Source organism: Convolutriloba macropyga, chromosome 15 (assembly GCF_964194025.1).
Source record: "Convolutriloba macropyga chromosome 15, txConMacr16.3, whole genome shotgun sequence".
Classification (NCBI taxonomy): domain Eukaryota; kingdom Metazoa; phylum Xenacoelomorpha; order Acoela; family Convolutidae; genus Convolutriloba; species Convolutriloba macropyga.
In genome coordinates this window covers 45,879,267-45,906,982 of record NC_134482.1, presented here as the reverse complement: position 1 = coordinate 45,906,982, position 27,716 = coordinate 45,879,267, and the positions used below count along the sequence as shown (strand labels likewise).

The 27,716-nt window shown below is 37.7% G+C and overlaps 1 protein-coding gene across 1 annotated transcript in view; it reads right to left on the bottom strand.

The window, feature by feature from the left end:
- The window catches only part of LOC142354506 (chromobox protein homolog 3-like), a 572,284-nt gene that overhangs the window by 383,574 nt on the left and 160,994 nt on the right, over nt 1-27,716 (bottom strand). The gene's annotated exons all lie outside the window — the stretch shown is intronic.

The window sequence follows — 27,716 nt, the reverse complement described above, 5'->3', positions numbered from 1 at the left end:
TTATTGATCGCTCTAAAAACATGATCGGAAACGACAGCTCAAACATTTAGGCGTTTCACCTCACAATTAACGAAGTGTTTTTAGTAAGTGAAGAGAAATAATAAAGCGCGTTTTTGAATAAGTTTTCAAGTATAACTTAGAGGTACAATTTAGTGGTGTGTTTGTTGCAGAAAAACACAAAGCCACTAAAACCGTGTAGTTTTCGAGATATCGTTTTTTCGCAAAGTTTCATAACAAATCGGAAAAAATCGTGATCTTTTTGGAATTTAAACTTAAATTTGTGCTAGTTAGTTTCGGTGCTTTTGTGTTCAAAGAATTCAAAGTTTCGCAAACAATTTTGCGCAAACGATGTTGAAACAAAAAAAAAACATAAAATTTTTGCAGAAGATATCAATATTTTTTGTTTGCTTTCATTTGCACGCAAATATGTCCTGTCAATAATTGAGTTTTCATTTGAAGCCATTCTGGTTTGTAATTAACATTGAAAAGGCAAAAAAAAACGTTTTTGAAGTACACCACCCCGTTTTAATCCGAATATTGAATTGTTAAATTCTACAATTAGACGAAAACTGGTCTTGGTATTGCTGCTTGTCCGCTAAAACAACCAACTGCTTCAAATGTACCGAATTAGCTATTTCAACAAAAAATTAATGAATCAAACAAATGATGAATTTTGGAGACTTACCAAGTTACTTTTAGCACAAAAACACCTTGTATCAACTGAAAGCATTAGATAAAATCTTAAATATCTCCTTAAACATCGATTTAGAATTTTTAAATTAGACTCAGTCAGTAGACTACAAAAAAATCAAAAGCTGGCAAATCTTAAGAATTTAAAAATTTACAATACAATTCGTCAAATCCATAGAGACCATGAACTTTACTCAGAAAACGCAATATTTATTCATTAGACCTGATTTTAACATAAATGAAAACTCTCATTATTTTAATTAACCTGTAAATCAAATCGGAGTTGCCATTAACTGGGATGAAAAATATTTCAAAAAGGACAGACCCAAAATACAATCCGAATCCTTCATTGCAAAAACCAATCATGAGAACAAAGCTGGCCTTGCTATCGCTACGTGGCTGTTAAATGTGGGCCAAATAAACATATTTGATGTCACCTTTTATCGAAAAAAGGTAAATGCTGAATTTTCCAAAATTTTGCCAAATTTCAGTCAAAACATTTAGTTCAAACATTTCAGTAACAAGTGAGCATATCATTAACAATTTCAGCAACAATAATGGTCAATATTTCGGCAAAAATTACCGAAAAATTTGAACAAAACAACGTAAGATGGGCTAACGTTCACATAACATCCGTAACTCGAAAAAATGTTCACATAACATCCGTAATTTGAAATTCTATGCGTGACAAGCTTTCTGAAGATACCACTCTTAACTCTCTGTTCGATGAATATATCAGTCGTCAAAAATTGCCCGATAAAAAAACAGTTGAGCATATAGCTCTTCCTCCATTAAAGTGGGTCGGAACAAAAAAAACTACAGAAAAGTTTTTCATTTTTTCTATGAAATTTAAAGTTTTCAAGTCTTGAAGGTGAAGAAAATTCGTAGAATTGTTGCGGCACATTTACGAAAACAGTGAACATACATTAACACTAAAGGTTGATTTCCCATAAAGTTCCCACCCACAATTCAATCCTTTAAATTACTCTCTGATTTTCAATTTTCGAACTAATTTGCTCAATAATCCGATTATTTCACGATCAACCAAAAAAATAAATTCAAACATTTGGGGATACTAGTAATCGTTTTATTCATGCAGCAATAGACGACAAAGTTATTAGGTCGACTAAATAAATATTGCATTGGTTGGTCTGTTCTTTGTTACAAGCTACAAACATACCAGAAAGCAGTTGAAAATGGCTCAACATCATAGCTAAACTAACGGAAGATTTTTTGTTGTTACATGTTATAGAAACAGAAAAGCACCGTCATAATTTTAATTGATTGAGGAAGCAAAACCCATTGCACAAATTTATAGTTAAACACTTTGTTGAATCGTCTTTGTTCGATTAAAAATGGGTTTTCTTCATTTTCTTCAAAACAGACCATAACGTTTTGAATACACACTAGAGATATCACAAGAACAGCTTTAGGCTACGAGAAATTTATCATGGCTATAAAGTGACTCCAACATTTGAAAAGTTAGTGGCAAAATAAATTATACGTGCAAATTATACGTCAAGTTTGCAAAAGTAGCATTTATTTAGTAATTCGTTTAGTGACAATACGACAGACCCTTAAAAGGACCTAAACACGAAGCTTAACTTCACAAATTCATTGTTGAAATTTCAGTTTTGATACATTTAATTTTTTTCCCGTAGAGGGCTGAGAACATTCGTTTTACAACTGGTCCCAAAAAGTTGAAAAGCCAGAGAACGTTTCAAGGCTAGAAATCATTTAAAATTTAAAATACGCAGATAAAAAACCCACAAAATAAAGCTAAATGATGACAAATGACCAGATTGCTGCTTAATTTGAATATTTGGCGATTTCCGAAGGTTCACTTGTTTCAAATTTTATGGGACATATTATACAGTATCTTTGGGCGAAAGCTGATTAAGCGTCGGTGGTGTATACGGGTGCAGGGGCGCTAGGTTGAACATCATTACCGCCAACCGCGGGAGGCGCACTAGAATTCACAGTCGGTTCAATTACTGGAGGAGGAACAACAGGATGTGGATGCTGGCTATACATTGCAGGTTGCGTTTGCATGTTCTGGCTCTCAGAATAACTTGGGGGTTGAATTGGGGGTCCAGATGGTGGTTGGTTACCAGGCGCTGGGGGTGGAGCATCCAATACTGGATACCCTGGTCCAGCTGGTGGTAGCCCGGGAGCAGGGTAAGCTGGGTACGGCTGCTGGTAAGGGTAGGGTGCTGGCGCAGATTGAGGTTGGGTTGGATACGGAGGATTTGCGGATCCGCCGGGATAACCCGGACCAGCCTGGGGGTATCCTGGGTTTGGTGGGTAGGGGGCTGAAGTTGGGTATGGAGGTTGCCCAGACTGCACTTTGCCCTGATTAGTTATTACCTGGACGCCAGGTGGCGCGGGTGGTGGTTGCAAAACTTGTCCCTGTTGTGAATTGCTAGTTTGGTTCTTTTTAAAGCAGAAGTAGATTGCAAATCCGCAACACGCGCAACAGCCACAGCAAATCAATAGACTGACAATCAGTTCTATCCACAATTGAAAAGTTGCTCATTTTATCAACTTCAGCCTGATTCATGTGCCAAAAATTCACTCAAAAAGCGCGATATTAAAGAAAATGATTTTAATTTTTTCCACCACCATATATTTAAGCCCCTTCACACTTAAATCATTTATCCCCACAAACTTTTCATCTCCAGACCTAAGTATTATAACAAAGCGACAGGAACCTCAACGGGAGGTGGGGACGGACAACTTTGCAACTTTGACTAGGCAATTTTTTGTGTGCATCTGAAACGAAATGGGACACTTGAAATTTTCAACCGTTACAAAAAATGCCCCCCCCCATTTTATCGAAAACTCAAATTTTCTCAAAAACTTCAAGTTTCAGACCCCTTTGTATATTCACACACAAAAAATTGCGTTAACAAATCCCCCTTACGTATCCCTAATTTTGACGTTAATTGTACCAATTATATAAAGAATTAAAATAGGGATGAAATGGAGGGGTGAATTTAACGCGGTTATATTGATAGCTTGGAGGATTAATAGGGGCCAAAAAGAGGGGTACCAAGATGACAAATACAGCACCGGTTTCCTCATTAAATTTGCGCTGACAACGGTCTTATTTGCACTGACAATTTTTATTTTTTCTCGAAGTTATTTTTCGATTATAATTGACGTGAAGAGCAGTGAACCATCTCAACTAGGTACTTTTTTGTACAGGGCTCTCAGTAGTTATAAACCTGAATCTATTTCTTTGTTAGTCCTTGATGGCAAATGCAACGGTTGTCGAATGTAAATGACATGATTTAGTAAATGTTATTTTGCCATCGACACTCAATTCAAATCGCGCAGTGAGTGAAAATGTTATGATTAAATCAGAAATTTTAAGCACAACCGCTCCCAGAAAATGGGAGCATTTAACTGGGTTTTTTAGTACCTATTGCAGATGCGCTTGTATCTTACGCCAGAATTACTCAATTTAGAAATTCTTTCAGAAATGAGCAACTTTCCTCCGATCGCTAAAACACAAAAACAGTAGTTTCAAACATCAGTATAATTACAGTTGAGTATGAATTTCCCTCATACATTTAGACTGAAAATCATTTCCGTCATCACTTCATAGGACCAAGTCATCAACCAAAAAACGATTCGCTCCGGATTAAGCTTCGATATTTTGAAAAACAGACAAACAAAGACACGGCAATCTTATTACGTTGAAGAACCATACAGACTTTCTTTGCTACTCCTACTTCTTAAAAGAGAGAATTATAGAGTTGGCCCTACCATATCAACTAACAGTAGGCCTAAAGACTTCCATTAATTTGTTATCGCTCTTAAACACCAAGCTACATCATTACATCCCGTTGTTTTTCTTCCTACCACAAAATAGTGGGCGGAAGGAACTATAGGCTCAGGTGGCCGCCGTATTGGCCGACAGGGCGTCTAGGCGACAACCAAAAAATGAGGAATTTAAACGACAATTTAAGGAAAATGAGCAATAAAACTTATTCTGAAGCTGTGATTGGCCAATTTAAAGCACTATTTCGTAAGCTGACAAATATATGCAGTTTTTTCATCAACTAGTGTAGCGAAGCTCTATCCGTGACCTCATCTGGCCATTTTCTCATCTGGCCATGCCTCAGCGGCCCGTGAGACTTGATATGAATCTATCACAGCCGAACTACTGATTTATGGACCAATGAGACTTTTGTGACCAATTATGATAAAACCGCCGCCTAAATTTCTCAATTTTCCTTGTCGGCTAAACGCCCTGTTGGCCAACTTTCCTAGCACCATATGCTCAAATGGGTTTTTTGTTCCAAAATTTTTGCCGATCAAAATATTCATTGTACAGAATTGTGAGTGGCATCATTACAAAGCTCGTCAAGCGTAGAATATCAAATAATAATTTTGTAAATTTCACTCTTCCCGAGTTATCGAGGCTGAAAATTTTTTAACATTGGCCTCACTTCCAATGTTTTGTTTAGTTTTCTTAAGTTTTGCTCAAATTTAGCTAAAATATTAATAACTCTTTGAACTTTTAAGTTGCTGAATTGTTTGAACCGGCGCTTTTGGCTAAATTTTCAGAAATTCAAGAAAATTTTAAAAAATTTAACTTTAGGGTGCCATTTTTCATGACAATGGCATCAAATATGCGTCTTTAGCCCATTTTGTCCATATTCACCGGTAGTGCAGACCTAGAAATTACTTACACAATCTTCGTTTACTCATATTAGGGCTATTCTTCCTCTGGTTCCTAAGACGGTACTCTGGAACTAACAATTTGCCGGCATTTTTAACCAGCAGTGACTAATAAAAGCCGTGACACCTGAAATATGTAGGACGAGTCAAGAGCAAGAAAAACTAGCACGCACCTCGATTTAGTAACCAAATCTGAGAACAGCAAACAAGAATTTTTTTATTTCGTCGTTACTTAACGTCCTTTTTAATTAAATATTCCTCAGAACCAAAACACGAAAATGTAAGCATACTGTTATTACACTTTGATCAGTCTCATATGGTCAAAAGAAGTGATCAATTTTCTTGAAAATTTGCGACCAGTCCGATAAAGTTTTATATGTATGTGCAAATTCGACAAAAAATCTCTAATGTAATATCTTTGCACTATACAGATGCTAGGAAGAGTTCGACAGTTTCGACAAAAACTATGTTTGGATCACGCAAAACTAGAGTCAAGAGCGAAAAAGTCCGATCGGTCAAGAAAACCTTTTGCGTTAAAAGGACGCAGACGGCAATAATAACAGCTTCACTTCGTTCGAGAGCAATGAAGCATGTTGTTGTTGTTGTTGTTGGGGATTTACAGTTTTCACTGAGGGGATTTTCGTCCCAGCCGTCGTCTTAGAAAATTGTCCTATTATTTCTGCAGATCTGACAGCCACAGCATAGATGCCAGCTACAGATGTTATTTTCGTCGAATCGCTCGTTTACAAACTTCCACATGAAATTTAAAACTCGATTTTTAAGGCCTTTTTTCGTATTAAATTCAATGTATTTTTCTATTCGATTTGCTAGTCTGCATGTACGGAAAAAGAAATCATTTCTAGCCTTTTCAGTTCTGGTTTTCGGGAGCTTGAATAATTCATTTGTTCTCCCTTTTTCTGAATTTTGTTTCAGCATTGGTAAAAAGCTATCGTCTTCTGTCAATTTCGATAAAAGTAGAATGTCATTTAGTTGCATGAACATTGGTAGTGGTAGTTTGTGGAGATAGCTTATTGTGGCAATAGCAGAAAACTGTCTGTTTTCAATAACAAATATAAACCAACTAACATCCGAAAAATTGCTCTCGAAAGGCAGGTGGGGCAATTTAATTCAGCGGAGGCTGTAGCCTAGATAAATTTTTATGGTTGCAAAAAGTGAGGGAATGCAACCTCAGGAGTGCGCGACAGAATCATTAACCACTCGGCTATCAGTCCTTTGTGCTATACTATCATAAAATCAGTTTTTAGCAACTAACTTTACTTCGGAATGAGAGCAATTGACATCACCAAAAATGAAGAAGACAAGCATGGAAGTTTATTCGAGAAGTGAAATCGAAAGAATTTTCTAGAATAAAAAAAGGCAAAAACGGTCGAGCAAAGTTTTGCATTAAAAAGACACACACGTTTACAATAAATTACATCAAAAGTCGTTTGAGAGCAATTAACGAGCTGGCTCACCTTGCCCCGCTGCAGCTCCATCCAAGTAGTCCAAACCGTCATCGTAGTCAAAGCAATGGATAGTAGGCAACAGTAATAACAAACAAGTAATCATCTTCAATATCTGAAAAAAAACAGCCCGAGCATTAGAGATATCAATATTTTCAGATCTTCAATCAACCCAGAGATCTCAAAAACTAGCAGTGGTAGAATTTCATCCCTGGGCGAGACAGGATGTTAATATTGCAAGAAAATCTTGCAAAAAGTGGTTAATCCTGCATGATAATGAGAAATTCAAAAGTTGATCCGTAATGTGAACTTAGTTGAGGCACGAAGTTAAACACAATTATGGTAATTATTTACGTCCACTGCAGTAAACAATCGCTTATGTCGACATATTTCGTCATGTTCAAGCATATTTACTACGTCGCCATATATAACAACACTGCTCGTTCGAGACTGCATAGCACAGAATGTTCCAAAATAAGTTTCAAGTTTATAGAAAAATTTTGTGTTGAAATTTTGGATCTCTTCCGTTTGTGCCCCAGTACGTAATAATTGAAAATTTCTCCCAAAAAACAAAGAAAAGGAGCGCAATCCCATGGCAAGCAACATTGAGCAAAACTTCTAAATCGGTATATAGATAGAAGTTTAATGTGTAGTAGAAATTCCAGTACATGTCACTCAGTTTTTTTGCGCGATAGTTGTGTTGAATTAGAAGGAACTTTGGAAAAGATGTTGTAAAGTTGGAAAAGATGGACGATTAGACTTTGCGGTTAGCTATAAACGTTTCCAAGAAGCTTAAAGCAATACCAGAACCTCCTACAAACAGCTAATAACTTTAAAAATTTGGTGGAACTTTTACCTCACTTTCAAAAGTAAAAACCTGTTGCAGGTTCATAAAAACTTGCAGGAGAGCACAAAACATTGCATGAAAAAAATTATTGGATAGCTATTAAACAGAAAATCGTTTGATCGTGAGCGAAAAATTGTAAACTCCCTAAGCCAACAAAAACGACTTCGCAAAATCCAAAAATTAGGAGTGTAACCTCATAATGTCAACAAAAAAAATTCAAGTAATCCGAACAATAGCTACAGTGAGCCATCAATATCGCAGCAATTAATAAAGAGAAGGAATAGAAAAATTGCTGAGATCGTGAAAGGCACGTTTGGCTCTATGAAATAGGAAATCTTTTTGCAATTAGCTAATTTTGTATCAATGTGACGCTGCCAGCACAAATTACTCGATATCGTGAAGCCAAGGCCTACAATATAGTCAATATATGTAAAGGAAACCAATTTGTCAAATTAAAATTACTTCCAATATTTAAAACAAACGTTTTCGAACTTTACGTTCATCGTCAGGTTAAAACTATTTTACAAATTGTTAAAAGATAAAATGAATATGTATTTACATTTGTCTGAGACGACAATTAAAACAATTCTAGGAACTATTCTACAAAATCAATCGAAAATTTTTCCCTTTATTCAATATTTAGCCTACTTACAACTCATATTTACATCTGTTATCAATTATCAATTTATTTAAAAACATTCCTATTCCGGATTTTTCGATTTTGGCCATGTTCTTGTATTTTTAGGGTTATTCCGAATTTGCCCTAACCATAAGTAACCCTCTTGTGGAAGCTTTGCAAATTTCGTTTTGTCATGCACAAAATCTTTTTCGCCCTATGTATTCTCATCTAGTCAAAATTATGATTTGAACTAAAATTTTAGCGTGAGTTCCCTCCCACTATATTCATCGCATGTGTTTAGTGCCGGCTTCAGCTTGCTGATATATATATAGCTTCGATAATCATAAAAGAGCACTATAATCCAGTTAAAGAGCACTCTAATCAAGTTAAAGAGCACTATAATCCAGAGCACTAGCACACAATATAGTCAACATAATCCAGTGCTGTCTCGCCAAGTTTTAATACTTGCGAACGGTCAAAATTGAAAGGGAAAATTTTACATTTAGACGGATTAGATGTCAAGCAGTTTAAAATTGACCACTGCTGTAAAGCTTTAAGGTCTTGTTGTGTAAGTTGTGACTCGCAGCATGTGAAAATTTTTAAATCATCAGCGTACAGAAAATACGATCCATGTGAGATTACATTTGGCATATCATTGATAAATAAAAGAAAAAGAAGTGGTCCAAGGACACTGCCTGTTGTACACCAGATGTCTCACTCCAGAAAGGAGAGAAAGTGTCATTCACTTTGACGCACTGCAAGCGATCAGTAAAGATAAGACTCAAAAAGCACAATAAAACCAGGACAGATGCCAAGAACTTGAAGTTTATACAGCAATAAGTGATGAGGAATTATCAAAGGCCCTCCTGATGTCAAAATAAACTGAAAGCAAAGGAGATTTTATCTAAGTAATCAATCATTTGAGTTACAGTGCTCTGTAATTTCATGAATCCGTCTTGCTGTTTGCAAATTAAAAACTTTACTTTTGGATAAATAAAATCAAACAAAATACGTTCGTATACCAACAAAAGTTTACATAAAATACTTACTGGACGATAGTTTTCAACCAAGTTAGGAGGTCCCGTTTTGTGGGGCGTAATATACAATTTCTTCCATAAAGAAGGCCAGGTGCAGTTTCTGATACACCAGTAAAAGAGTTGTTGAACTGCTGGAGATGAAATTGTTGCACACTCACGAAGAACGAATGAAGGAGTTTTATCGGCACCCATAGAGCTCGAATCATCACGTTGTCTAATCACAACTCTGGCAAAAATTCATAAGATTCTGGCACATCATATTTAATTTTGGGAGAAAAAAACGGAACCAAAGAAGGTATTAAAAGCATTTGCGATCTCAGAATTAGAGGAGAGAGACACTCCGCTATAAGACATGACAGAAGGTAAAGACTTAATGAATCCGAGTGTTCTCAGCAGCTTAAAACGGTGAGAAAAACATGAGGTTCAATTTTTGAATGAAAATTTGCTTGTCCAATTCAATCAACTCGTTAAGAGTTTTATTAAATTCGCTTTGTTTTAGTGAGAGCAAAAGTATCCTGTTTTTTGAAAGCTTACGGAGATTAGTCTCTTTTCGATTCAGAAGATGCATTGTATGCGAGAAAAAAATATTGGCGCATTAGTTCTTTCTTTTTAACACATTGCTAAAACTTTCTTGCAGATAAAAACACCAGTGCCCGGGATAGTTCAAAGTCTTCATATCGTTGAAACTTAGAAATTTGAACAGTTCAGAAAGATAAAATATGAAAGCTTGCGCATTGAATGATGAGCATGAAAAACCTGATTTAAAATAAGCATCAATCAGATCGATCGAAGTTACAAGATAAGAAGATTGGGTAATCATCGGAAAAAAGTTTGATTCCAATAGATACAGGTAATTGATCCACATTCGATAAGATAAGATCCGACGTGTTGTGACCTTTGTGAGTTGGACCGCTAACAAACTGTTCAAAATAAGTTTGTCAAGTAAATCTAAAAACATAACTTCCTGAGAATTAATCGATGTAATTGTTTCCCAATTGATACCGGGAAGATTAAAATCACCAAGCACATATATATTAACTGTTGTCGTACGCGAATAGTTGCTGACTAAACATTTGCTTTTCATTAGGCATTCATTTAGACAATCAGTGATCAATTCAGTGGGCAATTCAGAGCAATCAGTGACCCCTTATTTTACTGCCGATATAACTTAATTGCACTTTAATGTAATGGAATTTTTTAAATGATTTCTTTCGTTTTGATTAGAGATGAAATACGCTGGTACAACACGCACGTTTTTCTTAGTTTATGATGAAAACGATAATCAACAGGAAACCAAAAGAAGACATATATTTGAGAGCCATTTGAAGCACCAGGAAGATTTATTGACATGCAAAATTGGAAGAAAAATGTCGTTACTGAATAAGTTTTCTGTTCATCAACTGTTAACTTCCAATCAATTAAGTTGTCGCATTAACTAGGGTAAGTGACTGTATTCCCGTATTTGCCCGTATATCAAAAAAAAATTTTTTAAGAAATCAAACTGATCTTTCTCGATCTTACTCAAAACTATAATTGGTTCACACAATTTTGCTGCTGAATTAAATAGTCTATGATATAGAGGTCTCACTATTCTCACAAAACAGTTTGCTCTAGATGCCAGAGAAAAAATTCAAAAAGCGAACAAATGCTTGTTTATTCTCATTTTCTGGAAAAATGTTAATGTCTTTTGTACACATCAGGAGTAGCGCATTTTTCATTAATTAAAACCAATGGTATTTGCTACAAGATAATACATAGATCTAAGAAACAATTTCAGAATTCAAGAATGCACAAGCTTCATTCTTGAAAATAACCGGTCCTCAACACTGAAAGCACGAACTTTTATCTCAAAATCGATTTCCAAAAATAGATTTAAGGTTGAGAAATTCTAAATATGACCTCAAGAGCAAAGGTATTTATTTGTTTGTATTTGATATAAAATTTGCTTTATATTATCAATTGAGCTAATTGATATGAAAACTTGCGGTATTTTAACCAATAGAGCATGTACTTCAAGATTTTCGCGTACTCATTATTCTGCCGCGTACTCAATATCTAGAATTGCGTTCAACAGGAGCACAAACCGCTAATCTTTATGGCCTAGCAAGTGCACAAGAATGGAGTGCCTTTACGCCCAGTCTTGTCTATACCGGGAATAAATTATCACAATTTGAACAAAAATCCTCACCCCATTTTTTGATAAAGAGCATTGTTTCTTTGGACGGAAGAGCCTATTCACAAATGTCCCTGTTAATGAAGCAATTGAAATACCATTGAGGAGCATATACTCTAGTGACCACGCCCCTGAGATGCCAGCCTCGACTTTGAAAACACTCTTAGAGCTAGCTGTGACCAATGTCTGTTTTAAATGCAATGACAGATGGTTTTGTCAAGTGTTTGGCTTAGCAATGGGAAACTCAACTGCAGTAACTTTGGCCAAAAATTTTGATGCAATCATATGATCATCAGATCAATTCAACGAAAGAGATCATCAAAGAGATCCCTAAAAATGATCTTGAGGCCTGCCCTGAATGCAACCGTAGAGTTTACTGCAGAGGAAAAGGAGTCAAATGTGAGAAATGTGACAACTGTTTCCATGAAAAAATATTGATGATCAAAATTTACGCGAAAATGAAGGACATGCTGTGGTACTGCTCTAATTGCAAGAAGATTAACAATTTAGAAATTGAATCGGAAACTGAAAAACATTTATTCTTCAGGCAAGTAGACAATATAATTTGCACGGTAGGTGTTGAACCGGACACCTTGCTCATAAAAGTAAACACCCTTTATAGGAAACTGGAACTCACAATGGAAAAAGCTGACGAAAATGATAATTTAGCCTTTTTAGACATGAACATCAATGTAAACAGCTGTAAAGAAATTAATCGCGAATGGTACAAGAAACCAACCGATACGGGAGTTGTCTCGAATTTTTGTAGCTGTGCACCAATCCAACATAAGAGGAATAATGTAGAAGTGACCGTTCACCGCGTTCTTTGAAGCACTAGCTTATGGCAAAACTCGGTGAAAGCTCAGAAGAAAAATGAAAATTTTTGGTTAAGAAATCCATACCCTGAAATTTGCACTTCTAAAATAATCAACGTTGTATTACTGAAAATCATAGGCAAACCTCATTTGAAAAATGGAGGCGAGAAGGTACAATTGAGGGGGAAAATGCTAGCGAAGGATGTTAATTTATTATTTTTGCTACATTATCGAAGTAATATCAGCCTGCAATTGAAGCAAAAATTTGCAAAAGAAGATGCGAATTGACAACCATAATTAAAACACGAAAATTATATGCTTGCCTACCATCCCAGAAATCTAGTTTTGATAGCAATCTGAATTCTCATTTGGTCTACGAACTCAGTTATTGTTGATGGAATTCCACCTGTGTCGGAAAATTGTGTGAACATTTGGCCACGAGAATTTCTGAGCAACAAGAAAATCGATTCACCTGTGGGACAACATGTAGTGGAATGCCTTAACGGCCTTTGATTAAAAGATAATTGATCAGTGACTGGATATCAAAAAAATATGACCATAGAAGCTCTACACATTAGTAGACGCAAGCCACAACTGAATACGCGGGACGAGTACAAAAGTAGGGAACTAACACTAAAAGTTCAGAATGCATGTTCTGCCTGCAAGTTTTTAATTTGCCATGCAAGCAACGTTATATTGTGGATCAAATCGAAAATCTCCTTTACAAGTTTATACAGAAAAAGATTCATTTTAAAAGTTTGAAAATTCTTCAAACATTTTAACAAACTTTAAGGCTGAAGCCTGAAAATTGTTTAGAAAAATTCAAAAATATAAATGGATAATCAAACCACGTTGCTGTATATATGCATATCTATAACTATTTACTTAACAAGTTTTAAACTCCTGACGATGCGAGTTATTGCGAAAACATTCGAGTAATTTAACAATTTTATATCGTTTTTTAACACTTTTAGCTTCAATTCTCTGCCTTCACAAAGATTCTATGGCTTTCAAGCCATAATAGTTTTTAAGCCTAATTGTTGCGATAAACCTTTAAAAAATGTCCTATATTGAATGATGACTACTGATGACGCGAGCAACCGAGTGGCCTCAATTGTCAACTCATTTTCTGGACACTATCGGTTGGTGGGAGAACTGCTTGTTGCAATGGACATTGATACTGAGTACGAGGCTCTCACTTGGAATTTCACTATAGACTGGCTACATTGCTTGCTGAAAAACACTCCACTACATTTAAAGGAAGCCAAGCAATATTCAAAAACATTGAATCTTGGTGATAGTTGAATAAATTTTTTGCATGGAAACCTTGTTGAACAAGAAATGGTTACCGAAGAAAAAAATAAGAGTTAACTGAAACTAACATCAAGCCAATGGAAATTTACAAAACAAAGGAGAGCAAAGTTGTTAAGCTAGCCACACATGATAAAAAGTTTTTACGACAACTCAAAGTTTTTGGTGTGCCTGAAAACAAGGAAAACTTTCTAAATAACATCTATTGAAGAACACACAAACAATACAAAATCCAAATGGAAAGGGCGTTCAACTGTTAAAGATTGCTTTTGGTTAGGAAAGTAACGTCCAGGAAAGTGATTCTACGAAGCAACGTCCATTTTTGATGACGTGTCCGTTTATTTGGGATGCCAAGTTATGCTTAAATAAAATCATTGAAAGCCAGTTGAATAGACGCAGGAAATTTTAGTCCTACTGGAGTTAACTGCGGAGGGTAAAAAAATAGAAAACTGTTGAAAAAAGGCTTGAATGATGCAAAGTGGTTGCATCAAAACTAAACTCAACATACATAATTTAACGATATTTTTCGACAATCAAGAGTTAGCTCCTGATTGACTAGGATTCCAATTCATTATGGTCAACGTTCAATACAACCCACATTGCTGCTGCTGATAAACGAACGCTGTTGACTAAATCTGAACACTGTCCGCAGATTGTTTGCCTCACAGAAACTTGGCTTGATTCTGCTTTTGTCTCGAAATTGACCTTTAATACTAACTACACTGTCTCAACCGGGGCCAAAAGCAAGAAAGGGGCGCCATGGTGGTGTTACCATCCTTCACAGCAACCATCTAATTAGCAATGTCAAAAACTGCTTGACAAATACTATCTAAAACAAACAATTATTGTCCACAATAGAAACAAATGTCTGAATAACTTGGAGGGTTGTTGCAACAAATCAAAGATCGAACAATAATTTTTGTTGATTTCAATCAGCCGACAATTGACTGAGGCTCTTTCACATCAACATCTCATAATAGGATGAAAAGCTTCCTCAAATTTTTAATACAATATAAAGTTTTGCCATTAGTTCACGATGAACACCAGAGAGTGGTCATATGCTGGACTTAATTTTCAATAATTTTGACGATCTTTATCCACCAATAAACTACACTATAAAAACAGATTGTAGTGACCATTTTGACGTTTAAACTTGCATTGACCTGCCAGGTCTCAATTCTCCACCCGACTGCTATTCCACCACCAGTCAGTTGAAAAATCTGGATGATCTTCTCAGCAATTAAACGAAATTTTCAACGAACAATAAGGAATGACTAACCATGGTTCTATTGGTCCCACACTATTCACGATTAGAGTGAACGCAACAGAATTGTTTAAAGTCAAGAGAAAGTTCCATCGGGGTTGGTGCAAGAACTTAGCGGCGATGTACACCTGTCAATAGAACTTGACACTGCAGTTTATCTTGATCAGCTTACCTCATTTTTTACTGGCACATCAATATTTTTCGTCTGATTAGAAGACTCAAGAGTGAGCTCTCACCTACATAAATGAGATCAGAAATCACAATGCATAATGAGTATCCTTGCCCTGCGAATGCTTCTGATGCTTATTTTATGACAGTCCATCAACCTGCCGTTGTTTTTTTCAACAACTTTGCACAACGGACATTTAACAAGCAGTGCGTCAGGACGGACGGCGTTGATCGAGTCCTCTTATGTCAAGCTTTCCATATAAAAGGTTTTGAACAAAATACGATGTGACTTTCTTCGGATGAAAACAGATAGTTTAACTTATCATCTCATGAAACTGTTTCAGAGAATTGTTGAAATTTCAAATAATCCAAAATTGTGGAACAAAGCAATGGTTATACTAACGTTTAAAACGCGCTCCAAATTCTGTGTTCAGTCCTACCGTCTAATTAGTAATGTAATTAAATTGTCCCTGGTGTTCGAAAGACTTCTTTTACTGCTCTACATCTCTTTGTCAGAGAGAGAACCTCTGCTCGTCAAATCGGATCTATGAAAAAACCGTCAACAATAACTCAAATAATCATGTAATGATATTGTAGTGATATAATTTACAAAGCTCATGACAAAGGTTAAGGTATGTTTTGCCTATATGTAGATTTTAGCCAAATTTTTTATTGTGTTCAGCACTCAATACTTTAAAACAAATTGAGAAGCTCTGAAATTGGTAGAAATGTATTACGGTTGCCAGCTTCATTTTTAATATAAGTGTATCAATGCTGAAAAATTTTTTTCTTCATGATCTGCATTTTCAGGCGGATTTCCACAGGTCTCGTTTTATTTGGACCATTGCTTCTTATGGTATTCATTAATGACGTACCTTCTGCAGGTGTGACAATTGTTCACCTCTTTGCTGACGATGGGAGAGTATTGGTTAATGATTTAGAGACTTTACAACCGATGCGCACTTCTATTTAATTTGGTTTGCAAGGATTTTAATGATCTTTAATGCTTTCAAAACTCAATTCTGTTTATTGTTTTCAAACAAAATTTTGATCAGTTGGAAAGACCAAGGACTACGGCTCTTTACATACTGTAGGTAAAAAAGTTCATCCCGTGAATACAGTCAAAGATATGGGTATTTGACTTACTAAAAACCATCTATATAATGAGAAGACTTGGCTTATGTTTCTCTCTTCTGACTTCACTCAAAAGAAATCCACTTCTTGATTCACTTCTTCAAACAGAAATAACAATGTTCAAATCATTAACTTTGCAAGCTCTTTTTTACGGATCTGAGATTTGATCTACCTCCGGTGCTGAACTAACGAAAGAGAGTTTTTATATGTAAAGTACGAAGTGGAATTGATCAACATGCTCGTATTGAGACAGACTATTGAAGTGTAATTTACTGGCAACTTGCTGCATGCTGCAGTTCAAAGATCTTACAATGCGGAACCGAATTTTGCAACCGAATGTGCAAATATGATGTATGTGTTAAGCAATTCATCCAAATTCTTCAATCCAATAATTGTTTGCAAAGCTCGTCGCAACCAATTTTGTATTTCAATAGAACAAAGAAATCCTTATATAAAAAGAACTTTGTTTAGGGCTGCCAGACTGGGAAATTTAGTTCAAGCTGGTACGATGTTAAAATTTTCATGGACTCCTGTCTTCCTAAAAGTAAAATAAAATTCTTTTACTCGTTTAGTAATGAAAACTTGGATAAAAATCATTTTAGGTGTTTACTTTGATTTCTTTTGACGTATAATGCCTCATGAAGCAATTAAGTCCTATACTACCACTACTAATGCTACTTTGTAGTTTTTTCTTTCATAAATTTTCTCAAAAATTGATAAATAAATTTTGCCAACCTTTTTCCCACGTTTCAGTTTACCTCCTCCATTAAGCGATTTCCAATTTATGTTAAATTTGTCTTGAAAACATTTTGGCGGGACAACTTTTTCTCCTTCAACGAGAATTCTTCCAGTGAAAAGTTTACGCAATCTATACAATAACATTTTCTGGTGTGAATTCAATAACAAATTCCACTTTTCGGGAAAGAGTAACAAGAGATATACCCAATTAGAGGACAAATCGTGTAGTTTTTCATTTTTTTCTGAGGCTTTTTATTATTTTTTGTGTGATTCACATTAACAATTTGTGCACATTTTACCCTTTTTCCTAAGGAAAACAAAATTTATTGGTGCGTTGGTATAACTAAAGCGCAAAATCCAAATTAAGTCACCCCCTAATTACTTTTGACCTATCTTCCGACCTCAGTTCATAGTGTTCCAGCTGCAAAACTAAATTTATGAAAACAAAAAAGCCTTTTGAAAGGCTCACAAAATTTTCCCGGGTTGAACACAATTATTTTAGGTATAATTTCTGTGTGTGCATGAAAAATAATCGCAATCAATCCGGGAACGTTTTGTGAGCGTTTCAAAAAGCATTTTTGTTTACTTACATTTAGTTTAGCAGTTGATACACTATGGATTGAGGACAGAACATAGGTCAAATCTAAAAAAGTGGTGCCTTAACCTGAAGTTCGACACTTCAGCTAAACCAAAAGCTTATTTTTAACGTTTTTTGTTTCGTGAGAACAACTTTAACACGACACTTGCTGTCTTACAATTCACGAAATTTTCACTAAATAGAGAAAACTATGGTTGAAAAGAGCTATTCTTTTTTAAAAGGAAGTTACAACATCCGCATATATACATAAGTATTATGAAGAGAAAGATAAAACAAAACCGACTAGACGTCGGAAGACTTGCTCTCGAACGATTAGTGGGAGCTCTAATAAAATGCAGCAGTCGGGGGAGGGAGAAGGGTAGCCAAGATGGGACTAAAAAATTCACTAGTGGGCTTCATTAAATCACATTAGAGGTTAACCTATATCAATATAAAGATTTAAAGTGAAAAATGGCACCAGTTTTGGCGGGGGGATGGGGGAGGGGGAGGGGCTCTGAATTTAACTACTGAAGCACGGTTTTTTTGTTCTACAGTGTTGCAACCCTCAGACCCACTTCCCATGCCAGGACTCCAGATCCAAATGTCGGGAAGACATCGCGTTCCGTTCCCTTCTCTGACCTATTCCCACTCAATTCGCGGCCCGGGATTGAACCCGGAACTCAAAGATGCATCAGGTGACGTTCTTCCAGAGGTTGCAGGAACAGCCGCTCCCGTTTTGGAAGGCGGAAGCAGGGAGCGAGGTGGAAACAGGATTGGATTACAAGTTCGCCAAAGTATTTTTTTATAGACCTGTTTGCTTGGAAGTGTTTCCTCTTTCCAGTCCTAGTATTGGTATAATTGAAATAATTATTAATGCAACAGCTTATTATACAGCCCCGGACTGAACTGCAAGTCAAGATCAGTATTGGGCACGTCAAACTGCAAGTCAACTTGCAATAAAGTTAATAGTATATCAATAACGTATATGTAGACAAAAGACAACAAACGTAACACCTTTCCAAGCACATTTTGGAAGAAAGCCAAACACACCACTAAGTAATATTAGTACAATACCAAAGTCGTCAAAATTATCATATGAAAACATCCTTCACCACTATTTAGACGCAGACACAGTTCCCGTGGAGGACTATCTCGATGACAACGGCTGGGTGACTGGTGATCACAGCGACATTTTTATGGAGGAGGCGATGCAAAAAGCTCAAGTGGACGCCGAACGAGGGTGTAATGGGGACAAAAATAAATCTATATCACGGTTCATTATGCACCCCAAATTGAATAACCCAATACCGCGGTCAGAGCGATCTTTAGAAGTCAAATTAGCCCGAAAAGTTTCAAAACGATCAAAGAGGGACCTCCGAGGACTCTGGGAGACGTTGGCCTCCGGTAGCACTGTTGCGAGAACTTTGCCCACAGCAACTGTAATCAAGGAACCCGGAGTCCCTGAAGTTAGAGTTAGAAACAATGACATTGCCAAGCTCGGGACTCGTGCCGAGCGCAACACAGACCTTTGACAGTATGCACAGCAACGTCCTCTCCCCTACAATAAGACAACTGAGGAAAAGATCGCTCAGCACACAAAAGATCTGAAGAAGAAATATTGGGTGGAAATCAAGATCAGACACCGATCTACTCTGTCTGATGCTGCTTCTGGAGTCTCGTCCGCAAACAGCAACATCTCAATAGCAATGTCTTCACTCAAGCCTAAAAAGACTCAAGCGGGGAGAAATCGATCACGTCAGTCTTCGACTACATTGAACATCTCTAATGCCTCATCAGTTGCTGCGTCATCAGTCACCCCGTCATCCGCCTCGCCTTCCACGTCTAAATCGAAAGGAACCCGAAAGGAACCCAGATTATTTCGGCTTCGAAAGTTCGGTATGTTCCCTTAGCGACGACTCTTCTCCTGTGCCAAAGCGGCACAGATCGACCAATCCCGTCATCGAGACGGTAATCCAAGAAGAAGCTCTTCAACCACCTGCACCCGATACGTCTTTTGAGCTGCCAATAGTCAGTCCTCCCGCACCTCCACCGATCGGTACTTGGTCTCCGGAGTATGATTATGAGATTAGCATTAGCCTCTTTGACTTCGAGAATCACGTTTAAACATATTTAAGACTGAATAATTTCTTGCAATCATTTAATTTTAGTTTATATTGTTCATCTTTTGTCATTTATTTAATCTAATACTGGAATTGTGCCCCAATTTTGCAATATTTTCTGCTCATTGTCATTATTTTTTTGTAAGCGTGTTTGGTTTACAGTTGTTAAATAATAGTTGGAGACTCATTACAGTGCATTTAATTTCATGAAAATAAATAGATTTGCACCTCAATTGCGCAAAAATTTATTTTTCACGTACTGTTCAATGTAAACGCAACGGATTTACATTAATTTTTTTTCTCTTGCATAATCGCCTCACCGTCCGTGCATTTAATCTGTTGGTTAGTTTTTGTTCAAATTTATTTACTATTATAATAACCACTATATATGTTATTAATATTGTGGTGCGGGAAGCACCGTTCCCTAGGGACTGACTATAGATTGACCTCATCATAAACTCTCCATGAACTTATGTAAACTCTCGTCATTCTGTTATACCATTGCTAACGTTATTACTTGAAACTTTATAGGGAACCATTTGTGAACTAATTTAGCAGGCACTTGCAGGTACTGTCTGACTAACTTATTTCTGTAAAAACATTACTCCGTTGTGAAACTGAACTGAATTGTATGCTATGATATTGAACGTCAACCGAATCCCTCGGTGAAAGAGATAAATTAACGACTTGACTCTAAGCGTTTTGAATAAGCCTTAACATGGCGCAGTCAACAATGAAATCACCAATTGGTGTACTCCTATTCTGGGAAAACAGGGCCAATCCAACAAACGAATGGAAAACGTGGTATTCCACGTTAAAAATGGCAGTGATGGCCAAAGAAAATATGCATGTGGACCTACTCCTCAGGCTAAAGCCAACAGCAAACGATCCCTTTAACCCTATAATGACAACACTCGAAGAAAGGATTGAAAACACAAGCGAAGAAGAGAATAGAAAACGAGAGATACAAAACGAGCGACGCAAAGTTGACTGGGAGAATGAGTATAAACAAATCATGAGCAGGGGACCGATGATCGATAGGTATAGATGGGATGAAGCCGACTTGAAGGTGAAAAGGTTGACGTACCTGTCACTAGGGACGGAGGCCACTCGCATATTCCACCAGAGAAATCCCCATACCAAGATTGACCGCTGTTCCACAAACGAACTCGTATACGATCTAGGAATGACCTTCACTCGCCCACGAAATCTAAACTCCGATAGATTTCAATTGATAACTGTACAGCAAACCCAAACAAAAGTCTGGAGACATTCTTCAGTAGATTACGAGAGCTAGCCTCAAAAGCAGCCCTGGGGAACGTGGAAGAAGACCTCATCAAAGACTTCTTCATCACTAAGTGAATAACACTGCTATCCAGATGGAACTACTGTCGGAGGTGCGCATCGCAGCACAAGTCTTAAACTTCGCATTGTCTAAGGAAAGAGGACAGTAGAACCAGAAAGAAATACTCCGAATATCAGCACCGAATTGGAATAGTCAGGTAAACGCTATAACAAACAAGAATGCATGTCCCGCACCACGACCTCAACAAAACATCCAACAAACAAACAAATCAAACGAACAATGCTGGAGATGTGGAGGCAATTTCACTGCAGGTCATATGAACCAATGCACGGTGAAACAAGCCGTATGCGATACTTGTAAGAAAACTGGACACTTCGCTCAAATGTGCAGATCCAAAATTCCACCGTTGCCAGCAAAGATACCAAATCAAAGAGGACCACTCCAACGTCCCCAGGGACAGAGTAACCAATTAAAAGTACGGCAAGTACAAGAACAACTGATAGAGCAAGAGGAAGAAGAAGAAGAAGAAGAAATCGAATCAGTCGACCCAGAGTCCGCACTATATATAATAGAATTATCAGAGGACTGGGCCGATATCAATCATGTAGCACCCGAGTCAATCACAGAAGTACAGAATGTACAACTAAACACAGCTTTGCCAAAAGAAATTTGGTTGGAAACCACTACAAACAAACTGAAAACACAATGGTTAGCGGACACAGGATCTCCAAGGAGTTTTATTACCAAGGAACAAGCGAACAAAATTATGAAATGCAATCCCGAGGTCAAACTTCAACAATACACCAGTCAAACAAAATACAAATGTTTCAACAACAACAACATTAAAATCGAAGGAGAAATTGACATCACACTCCACTCGAAATCTGGGACAGCGCAAAATTGTAAAATTCGCGTGGTAGGACACAAAACTAACAATCTGATGGGCAGGGACGTACTGCAGAAGCTTGGAATCTCACTACATCAGAAACCCAACAAATCCCCAGATCAGGCGACGCTACGACACCCAGCGCTCCCCAGGGATATTATGTGGGACTGGAACCACGACAGCGAACCAGAGCTCGACATCCAGTACAAAGCCCAATACCAACCAAACCCCACCACAAGTGATTCAGATGATTCAGAGAACGCGCCGCTGCTTAGCCTCAAGCGCGTTCCTGAAGAAAAAGCAGCGCTAGCCAAACAACAAATAGCGAAAGCCAAACAAACACGAACAACCCCACTTCAACCAGCCCCAACGCCGCAAAATGAACCAAGACCCCGCCAGAACGTCATCAACACACAACCCCTGGGACATGCCGAACTAGTGGCAATGGCTAAGAGAAATCAAGAGGCACAGAAAAGACAGCGCACTACAAAGAAAACGCTTACCAAGCAAACCCACAAACAAATACTCCCACAAGAATCAAAGCACAAGTCCCCAGGGAGTAACAAGAGACCTCAATGGCTGAAGAACGCCAACGCACGTCTCACAAAACCATCAAGCTCTGCCATATTCGACCGAAAGTCAAAAGCTGCTGCACTGCAGCAATCCAGGGAGTCAAAAATACAAGCGGATCGTAAACTACGATACTCCACCTCTTCTGACAATAAGAGCTTTACATCGATCAAAAAAGAAAAACTGAAATTTTCACCAACCGTTACAGTCCAGAGTATCGAACCTGATTCCCCGGGGATCCCACCATTCGAGATTGTAACCTCATCCGATCCAAACGATTTTATGACCGACAACATCGAAGCAACACAAGAAAATCAGCCATCATGCTCATATTCCCCTCCACTACAAAAACGTCCCCAGGTAATCATGAAATCAACGCCGCGACTAGACAGAATTGTCGACAAAATTTGGAACCAACCAAATCATGAAAGTACGGCCCTCGACAATAGCTCCGCGGATGATTTTCCGATACAACCACCAATAAGGCAGATAGAAGTAGTTTATCTCGACACAACTACTTCCGAAAACAACACAAATGCGGATGCCCCAATCGTGGAACTAATCGAGGATACCCCTGCTGACCATCCGGATGTACCTATGGTGAAACTGTCTGAGGACACTCCACCCCCTAACGCCGAGCTACCAAAGGTCGAGTCACCCAAGGAAGCCCAAGAAGAGCCCCTAGTACACGATGAAGAACACAAGTCACCGGCGACGTCCCCAGCTAAAAACTCGATATCGAGCATTCACCCAAGTGACTTCTACAACCAAGACGAATTTTGAGTTCCTTAAAATTTCTATCGTCAGGGGTGTGTGGTGAACTGAACCGAATTGTTATGCTATGATATTGAACGTCAACCGAATCCCTCGGTGAAAAAGATAAATTAACGACTTGACTCTAAGCGTTTTGAATAAGCCTGAACAACTATCATATTTTTTACACTTATGCATTCTAAAATTTGATGAAGACGAGGATATGTGGTACGATTGTACCATACTCAGTTGGTTTTTACTAAATTATTTTAAGTTTGTCATTGCCTTAGTAAAAATCATCTCTAACTATATTTCACTTAAGCTTATTTTACCGCCGATTAATAAGTCAAGTTTTCAGTTGTTCACACTTCCCACTTTTGTTAATACTCATTCGCTAAACTTATTTCTCATAATTCAGTTATTCTTAATCTTCTCAGTTTTGCAGTCAGAATGATCCTATTTGGATTCGAGAAGGAATTCTTCGTCTCATTAGAACTACATTTGTGGCACTAGTGCAGAGTAAAACTAAAAGTGGTAATCCAACAATTTTGTAATACATTAGATTCGCGCCTCGAATCCAATTCAGATAAGCTACAGCGAATTCGTGGCTCGATTACATACCTCCACAACAAGAGGTATCACACAGAGCAAGGTACGAATATAGCTATGTACAGAACTATAAAAAAACTAATGGGTGTCGCAATCAGAACTTAAGCGTAAGCTTAAGAAGAAGAAAAGAATTAGAAACCGTTCAGCCGTCCCTCATGAAAAATAGAAGGAACATTTTCCGTTATTTCATTTTTTTGCAACGACTGACATCCTCTGAGGCAGAGAAAGCAGAGACGGATTGAAAGCAGAGTCGGTATCACATGGCACAATCAGCAGTCAAAGAACGTGCCTTCTTTGGAATCGAACCTTTTTGGGAGAAACAAACTCTAGAACCACCCTTTAGATGGATTCATTGGCAGATAATGTTGAAACTGGCTATCCTGGCAAAAGAGGGTACTTCGATCGATACTCTTTGCGAAGATCCTCCGGACAAAGTCACTTTTCCTCCCAAACCCATCTAAGAAGATAATGCAGAAAATAGTACGACTCAGAGTGAGAGAGATGGAAAAACTAGGAACGAGCAACTCAAGAATGCATGGCTGAATAGATGTCAGAAAATAGAACTCGAAAGGATATTGTGCGGCGACAAGCCCTGGAAGTTCTGCGACAACAAAGCTGTTTCTCTGACTTATCTTTGTCTCGGGATGGAAGGACGTCGAATATTTGGTTCCCAAGAACCAAATATCCAGATTAATCGGTTATCTAAAAAGGATCTTTCGGAGAGTCTAGATCAGGTATTTACAAAGCAACGAAATATAACTTTTGATCGTTATACCTTCCTAACCAGGAAACAATTAAAAGGAGAACCCGTGGAAAAGCACTATGCTTGTCTCCGGGAACTGTCTTTGAACTGCAATCTAGGAAGTCACGAAGAATGAATCATTTGGGATGTTTTCATAGAGAATATGCAAGACGGTGAGATTCAGAGACAACTGCTAAAATAAACGAGAACGGCTAAAAAGGCATAAGAAATAGCCATGAATAATGAGATGGGTATACAGAACCAGTTGAAGATATCTGGAACCGCCATTAATCAAACTACAAATGAAATCACGACCACTTATGTAAACAACATACAAGGTTCTTGGAACAGATCGCGACCTTCAACGAGTCATTTGGTGAAACCTACAATTTGTCCAAACTGTGGCTATGGGTGATCAGCCGCTCATCGACAAAACTGTCCTGCCCGTGGGAAGAATTGCAAAAAACCGCGGAATTGCCGATAACTTTGCCAGAGTGTGCAGAAAACCTAAAAATGCATTCAAGCAGAAACCCAGAGTAAACAATGTTGATGATTCCATTTCCGAGGCAGCAAAGGGTGGGTACTTCAGCAAGGGTTGGAGAGCAAGTTAATCATACCGATAGATTGCTCCAAAAACATAGTATTTACGATTCAAATTACGATTCAAGTTACGACGATTATGATGAAATTTGTGTTGCTACAATCTCCGTCAATAACAACACTAGAGAAGTGGAGCCAGTGATTTTAACCATTTGCATCGGGAATACCAGTACAAAAGCTTTAGTGGATTCAGGAAGCGTATGCACTGTAATTAATGAAAGTCTCGCAACAACAGTAGAGTCGGATTGTAAATATAGCTTTTGGGTACAATCACCCGAGATGCACGAAATCAAAACTTATTCTAATGATCTAAACAAAAGTATTTGAGTTATCAAGACTTCAATCAAATGTAATGATTGGATAGCTAAGGGTGTCAATGTGACAGTAGTTGAAGGTGGCCATAGACATATAATCGAACGAGATCTCTTCCCAAAACTTGGTCTTTCGCTCACTCAAACAAAACAGGTTGCAAATGTTGATCAAAATCAATGTTTAATCAAGAAACAGATAGCTTTTGATTTACCACGTTTAATCTCAAGAATCGGTAAATCATTAAAACACTCAGTTAAATCTGTTTCATAAAAACTTTACACCTACACATCAAAAAAGCCGTAGGGTCCCAATTAACCTACAACCTTTAGTTAATGACGAACTTAAAAAACTACTTGCAGAAAAGCCTATTATAAAACTAAACAGTTTTTCAAATAAAAATTTCATCATACCTATAATTATCACGGTAAAAGGAGATAAAACAGTTAATCTAGCCCTAGACTCAAAAATCTTGAATTAATCTATTCATAAAAATAAATATCAAATGCCTAATATAGACAACTTAATTGACACAATACAACAAAATCTAAACACAAACGCGTCACATGAAACAGCACACCTTTCAACACTGGATTTGAAGTACGCATACAGTCTACCTAATTTAGACCCGGAAACGGCTAGACATTGCAATTTCAATATTATTAGTGGTGAGCAAGGATGCAGTGCTCAAAGAAGTGCGAAACTGTATCCTTCAAAACGACCCCCAACGATGCAAGGAGGTGAACACTTATCTTTTCTCCTATTGGAGGGACCTACATGTGAGGTCAGACTGCGTCTACGTAGACGAACGTGCGGCAATACCACACTCAATTCAGGACGCTGTTCTATAAAGTCTCCACCTCAACCACCCTGGCAGCTGGGTTATGATTACACTTGGGCAGTATGCGTTCTGGCCATACATGCATCGCGAGATCCTTAATAAGGCTGCCCAGTCTAAGCCTTGTACTGATATTGGTAAGAACCTAAAACCCATCGTTCCGGCGTCGAAATGGAAACCGTTATTAGATTGTTCAGAACCTACTAAAGATCTACAAAATCTGCGGTCCTTTTACGAATGAAAAAGATCCAGATATACATTTCCTCGCATGTATTGGCCGTTTTTCTAAATACCCTACAGTAGAAGTTTTTGATAAAGCTAATGCGCCTAATGTAATTAAATTTTTAGATGAATATATTCAAATACATGGTGTTCCCCGAAAAATTAGGTGAGATCAATCACGTTGTTTAATTGGGTTTAGTTTTCACTGATTAGAGAAAACTATGGTTGAAAAGAGCTATTCTTTTTTAAAAAGAAATTACAAAATCCGCATATATACATAAGTAATATGAAGAGGAAGATAAAACAAAACCGACTAGACATCGGAAGAATTGCTCTCGAACGATTAGTGGGAGCTCTAATAAATTGCAGCAGTCGGGGGAGGGAGAAAGGTAGCCAAGATGGGACTAAAGAGTTCACTAATGGGCTTCATTAAATCACATTAGAGGTTAACCTTTATCAATATAAAGATTTAAAGTGAAAAATGGCACCAGTTTTGGCGGGTAGGACGGGGGAGGGGGGAGGGGTTCTGAATTTAACAACTGAAGCATGGTTTTTTGTTCTACAGGGTTGCAACCCTCAAACCTACTTCCGATGCCAGGACTCCGGATCCAAATGTCGGGACAACATCCCGTCCCGTTCTCTTCTCTGATCTATTCCCACTCAATTCGCGGCACGGGATTGAACCCGGACCTCAAGAATGCAGCAAGTTACGTTCTTCCAGAGGTTGCAGGAGCAGCCGCTCCTGTTTTGGGAAGAGAAGCAGGGAGCGAGGTGGAAACAGGATTGGATTAGAAGTTCTCCGCGACGACTCTGCTCCTGTGCCAATGCGGCACAAATCCACCAATCCCGTCATCGAGACGGTAATCCAAGAAGAGGCGCTTCAACCACTTGCACCCGATACTTCTTTTGAGCTGCCATTAGTCAGTCCTCCCGCACCTCCACCGATCGGTACTTGGTCCCCGGAGTGTGATTGTGAGATTAGCATGAGCGTCTTTTACTTCGAGAATCACATTTAAATGTTGCAAAAAACTATGATATTTAAGACTGAATAATTTCTTGCTATCATTTATTTTAGTTTATGTTGTTCATCTCTTGTCATTTATTTAATCTAATACTGGAATTGTGCTACAATTGTGCGATCTTTTCTGTTCATTGTCTTTATTTATTTGTAAACGTGTTTGGTTTACATTTGTTAATTTTTAGTTCGATACTCATTACAGTGCATTTAATTTCATG